The sequence below is a fragment of the Sorex fumeus genome, unplaced genomic scaffold, assembly GCF_029834395.1.
Source record: "Sorex fumeus unplaced genomic scaffold, SorFum_2.1 ptg000007l, whole genome shotgun sequence".
NCBI lineage: Eukaryota > Metazoa > Chordata > Mammalia > Eulipotyphla > Soricidae > Sorex > Sorex fumeus.
This window is the reverse complement of record NW_026606064.1, coordinates 24,878,868-24,884,660: the sequence shown is the minus strand read 5'-3', so window position 1 is coordinate 24,884,660 and position 5,793 is coordinate 24,878,868. Positions and strand designations below refer to the sequence as shown.

Sequence of the window (5,793 nt, the reverse complement as noted above, 5' to 3'; positions counted from 1 at the left end):
CACCCCCTTTCCCCCAAAAAAGAGGCTTTGTATTGAAACAAGAACCATTGGGGATAAACAAAATAACAAATTTCCATTACAGTATTTAACACTGTGCTTCACATAGATCAGGCCATCCATGGATGTTTGCTCTTATTTATGTCATCAATTTCCTAGATAAAGAGGAATGACCTTAATCAGAAAACACCAGGAGCTGAGCAAGGGACCCATACAGCATTGTTCATGATTTTTGTCTACTTCAAAGGAAAGTTTACGGTGTCTGGAGACCTTGGTATCCCGCAAATGAAGAAAGACGATGTCCTCAAATTCCTCCCAGCAGGTGCCCCTTAAATGGCACCTATCTGGACTTCTAGATGGAACAGTACATTTACAAAAGGAAAAGTGATGATGTCTACATCATAAATTTGAAGAGAACCCAGGAGAAGCCTCTGCTGGCAGCTCCTGCCATTGTTGCCATTAAAAACCCTGCTGATGTCAGTGTGATCTCATCCTGGAGTACTGGCCAGCTAGCTGGGCTGAAGTTTGCGGCGGCCACTGGCGCCAACTTCAATCACTTGTCATTTCACTCCGGGAACTTTCACTAACCAAATCCAGGCGGCTTTCCTGGAGCCGAGACTTCTGGTGGTTACTAACCCTCAGCCACTCACAGGGACGTCTTGCGTTAACCTGCCTGCCATTGCTCTGTGTAACAGACTCTCCTCTGCGCCGCGTTGGACAATGCCATCCCTTGCCTTGCCACAGGGAGCTCACTCTGTGGGTCTCATGTGGTGGATGCTGGCCTGGGAGGTTCTGCGCATGTGAGGCACCATCTCCAGTGAATACCCATGGAAGGTCATGCCTGGTCTCTGCTTCTACAGAGCTCCTGAGAAAATTAAAAGGAAGAACAGGCTGATGCTGACAAGGTTGTAACTAAGGAGGAATTTCAGGGTGAATGGATGCCCCAACTCCCTAGTTAACAGCTTCTCAGCCAGATTGTGAACTGGTCTGGATTTAGCAGTCCTCTACCGAAGACTGGAGCTCTCAGCCTGCCATGGAAGACTGGTCTGCAGTCTTCCAGACTGGTCCCAGGCCACCGAATGGGCATGAAACACCACTGAGTGGTCTTAATTTCTTCTTCCAGACTGAAACGAGAAATAAAAATAAAGTTGATGGAAAAAAATGAGTTTCCAAAAGAAAAACACCAGAAGAGAATTAGGATGACTAAAAGTTAAACAAGGATGAGCGAACATGATTGATTTTTTTCTGAGTTTTCTAGTTCAGTACCTATCCAGCACAGTAGCTGGCACATAATAGATGCTCATAAATGCTTGTCAAGCTAATGAATGAAGGCCAGAAACCGTGCAAGGCACTTTTCATCCAATGCAGTGCTTCTTCATGGTTTGGGGCATCAGTAGTCTGTGTCTTCCAATAAAATTATTGTGGGGTGCTCTAAAGTGAAAGTACCTAGGATCTTGTTAAAATTCATTTGCTGAATTGATGATTCTGAGATTTTACACTTTCTTTTCTTTTCTTTTTTTTTGTGTGTGTGGGTGCTCTTTGTGTCATAACCTGTGATACTCAGGTCCTATCTATGATCAGGAGTGTCCCTTGGTGGTGCTTAGGAGATCATATGTAGTGTCTGGGATTGAACCAGGGTTGGTGGCTCAGAAATTCTGCAAGGCAAGCACTCTAACCTCTGTACTTTGCAAGCACTGAGAGTTTTCATTTTTCTTAGTAAGGTGGTACCATTATGGATGATTTGCAGACCACCTTTTGGATACTTAGGATCTAAAATAAACTGACATAATGCCTTTTGACCAAAGCTCATTTAATTTCACTGTTCAGTAGAGAACATGCTTTAGGGTGTTCTTGATCCCATTTCTTTCAAAGTAAGAAGGCAAAAAAAGAAGGAATAGAGAATTTATGCTAGGAGGAGTTCCAATAAAGTCCATGAAAACAGAGAAAACAATGTAAAATTTATTTTGGAAAAGTTGATGAATCAGGTTTTAGTATTCACAGTTGTTCAACATTCATTAAGCAAATAGCTGACCTCCATTGGAATTGAATTCTGCATTTAGCCTTTATATGTACTAGTTGACTAAATTTTACAACACTTGTGTAATACTATGAATAGTGCCTCCAGTTCAAAGATGAGGGAAAAAACTCAAAGGGAAATTAAAGCCACTCAGCTAAGCAATGCTTGATTTGTATGTCAATCTTTCTTTAAATTGCTATAATTTAACTTTCATATAGAGATCCTTGAAAACGTTAGGAGGTGGGGGTGAGGGACAAAGCTCAGAGTTAAAAACAGGCCCAGCATACACAAAGCACTGCTTGGACCCCAGTGCACTCCAGGGTGACCCTGGTGATTCCCTAATATCAGTGGGCCCCAAAGATTGGAATTGATAGTTCTATACCACTGGGTGAAGTATCACTGGTAGTGGTTTCTGGGGCCACCAAGTACCTTTGGAAAGCCCTTATGTGAATGTACCAAAGGCTGCTAAACAGTAGGTGTCATATTTTTTTTCTTCTTGGGTTACACCCAGCGATGCACAGGCGTTACTCCTGGCTCTTTACTCAGGAATTACTCCTGGCAGTGCTCAGTGGACCATATGGGATGCTAGGAATTGAACCCAGGTCTGTTGTGTGCAAGGAAAACTCCCTACCCGCTATGCTATCACTCCAGCACCAGGTGTCATATTTTAACTCTACGTTTGTTCTGTAAGTAGCACTGTAGCACTGTCCTCCCATTGTTCATCGATTTGCTCCAGCGGGCCCAGTAACGTCTCCATTGTGAGACTTGTTACTGTGTTTGGCATATTGAATATGTCACGGGTAGCTTGCCAGGCTTTGCTTGCCGGGTGAGATACTCTCGGTAGCTTATCGGGCTCTCCGAGAGGGGCGGAGGAATTGAACCCGGCTCAGACGGGCTGGCCGCACACAAGGCAAAAGCCCTACTGCTGTGCTATAGCGATACTTCAATATATATATTCTTACTGGCTGGGCTACTCCAAAATAAAAGCGATTGTTTTTGAAATAAAATACTAAGACTGCTTCTAGGTGGTTTCTTTAAGTTTGCATAGTATAAAGATTGAAAATATGGAGTTAGTTGGATCATATAGTGTGGAAGGGAAATAATTTCTTCATTACATTGGCAGTTTTGGGTTGATTGTTACAGAGATTATGGGTACAGGTGTTACAAATACCTGAATTTGAGTCCTAATTCAACCAGTAGCCACTGAGTAATATTAGGCAAGTGACTTCCCTTTGTTTTGACTTTTTCTCAAATGTAAAATATGGATGACAGTTATATTCATTATATCACAGAAGTTTGTGACAACTAAATTTTATAATGCAAGTGAGGAGCTTAACACAGAGCCTAGCACTTGGAAATTAAAGATAATAATGAAATTTTAAAAAGATGTATGTATAGTGGTATCTGAACATACCAATAGATCTTATTAAAGATGATATATATTTTCTGTCATATACAGTTTTTCTTTTCTAATTTTCCCCTGTGTCATTAACACACTCAGTATCATCTTCTGCTTCTGCCCATAACTCCATTTGTAAGATTTTGAATTTTTGCAGTTACTTCCTTCTGTTAGGGCAGCTGTAAGAAGTGCACATTAAAAGAGTCTCCTTTCTGCATCCATGACATTGAGCAAATATTTTTTTTCTTTTTCTGCAATGGTGTGGAGGTTACATAACTTCCTTGTTCAACCGGAGTAATTTTATCAACTAATAAAATTTTATGATTAATTATCCTTTTAAATGATCTGTAGGTGAGGAATCAGAAAGCTGTATTTGCAAATGTATTATAGAAGGATTTGAATGGATCTTGATTAGAAACATTCAAATGAGTCCAGACTAATGAGAAAACAGGTACAAACTTTGACTTATCTAAGACTGTCTAGGATGACCCTGTAGTTAGCAGCTGATGTGCATGTTTCTGTACAAATATGATTATGCAAAGCCAGTCACTCAGGCAAACCCTTTGATAGATAATTTTCTACCTGCGACTCCTTTTTTCAAAGAACAAGATATATGAATTCAGTAACTCTTCCACCTACTTTCAAAAAATTCCTTAGGGATTCATTTTAAAGGGGTGGGACATGAGGAACATGTTGCCACTTTAACTATATTTCTCTGGAGGCGCAGTTTTAACTATAAACATCTCAAATTGTTGATTATTCATTTTTCTGACAGTTTAATTTCTAAATCATATTTAAATTTCTTTATATACCTCATCCTTACACTTGTTTCTTAGGTAGGAATATAAGAAAGATTTATACTCATATTCTGAGCTTCCTATATCACAGCTATTTGACCACACTTTTTGTTTTGATAATAAAATAAATTTTGTTCATGATAAAAGTCATACTTGTTTACTGCAGAACATTTGGAAAACATAGAAGTGTAAAAAGAACAGAGGATACGTTCCACTAGAAATTGTACCCCCATAAATAACTATCACCATTTGGTGCCTAGCTTTCCTCATCTATTTTTTATATTGTGCATCTGTGTGTATATTTTAAGTCATATTGGGATCGTATTGTATAAATTATTTGGAATTCTTCTTTCTGTTCTTTTAGTATTATGTGAAGGATGTATTTCAACATACTAGGTAGTTTCCAAAAATAATTTCTATGTGATAGTTTCATTAGAAGATTATACTATAGCTTATATAAAGTTCCATTTATAATTGTTCAGTGCACTTCACATTTTATTATTCTAACTTTGGGATTGACAAAGTTTTCTAGTGAGCACCAAATAGAAAATATTTTCAGCTTTATCGACCATAAAGTCCTTAACAACTACTTAATTCTGGTGCTGAAGAATTTCCACAGATGATTTGTGAATGGGTGGTAATTACTTGTAACAATAAAACTTTATTAACAAAAATAGGTGTTTGATGAAATTTGATCTGCAAACCACAGCTTGACAAACTTAGACACTGCTGAAATAAAAATCTTTGCACATTACAGTAATCATTATTTCTAATAAATGATTAGTGATAGAATATTTAGGTGATGGATATTTTTGAGAATAAGCATTTTGGGGGAGGAGGCTCTGGGCCACACCTGGTAACACTCAGGACATACTCTTAACTCCAAAGGTCTCTCTTGGTAGTGTCATATGGGGTGTAAATTATTGATCTGAGGGTGGCTGCATGCAAAGTAAGAGCTTTACCTCCTGTAGTGTCTTTCAGGCCCAAAGGATGAATATTTTAAAAGTTCTTGAAGGGGCTATAATGAAAGTACAGTAGGAAGGTGTTTGCCTTGCATGCAGCCGATCTGGGTTTGATTCCCAGCATTCCATATGGTCCTCTGAGCACCACCAGGAGTAATTCCTGAGTGCAGAGCCAGGATTAACTCCTGAGAACTGCCAAGTGTGACCCTAAAAGCAAAGTAATAATAATAATAATAATAAAATAAAAGTTCTTGAAAAAATATTAAATTTCTCACTAAATATTGAAAGAATTATACTTCTATTAAATGACAATAAGAATCCTAATTTTTCTATATATTTGTTAACATTCATAGATTCAGATTAGTACTATTTCACTATTTAAAAAATTTTACTTTAAGCACCTGATTACAAAATCTTTTGTCAGATTTTATATGTAAAACATTCCTCTACTAGAGTGCCCGCTTCTCTTCACAACTGTCTTAGTACCCCATCCCCACCCCAAATTCTCCTAAGCTTTCTACTGAAGATCAGGAGGCAGACTAGTGTCTCATTAGTTTGATTTTATTCCTTGTTTTAAGTGTATTTATACACCAAATATTTATTTGATATTTATATTTATTT

General features: G+C 38.2%; 1 pseudogene; it reads left to right on the top strand.

The window, feature by feature from the left end:
• The first annotated feature begins 222 nt into the window (after nucleotides 1-222).
• On the top strand, nucleotides 223-1,107 carry LOC130043303 (40S ribosomal protein SA-like; annotated as a pseudogene).
• Nucleotides 1,108-5,793: the final 4,686 nt, after the last annotated feature.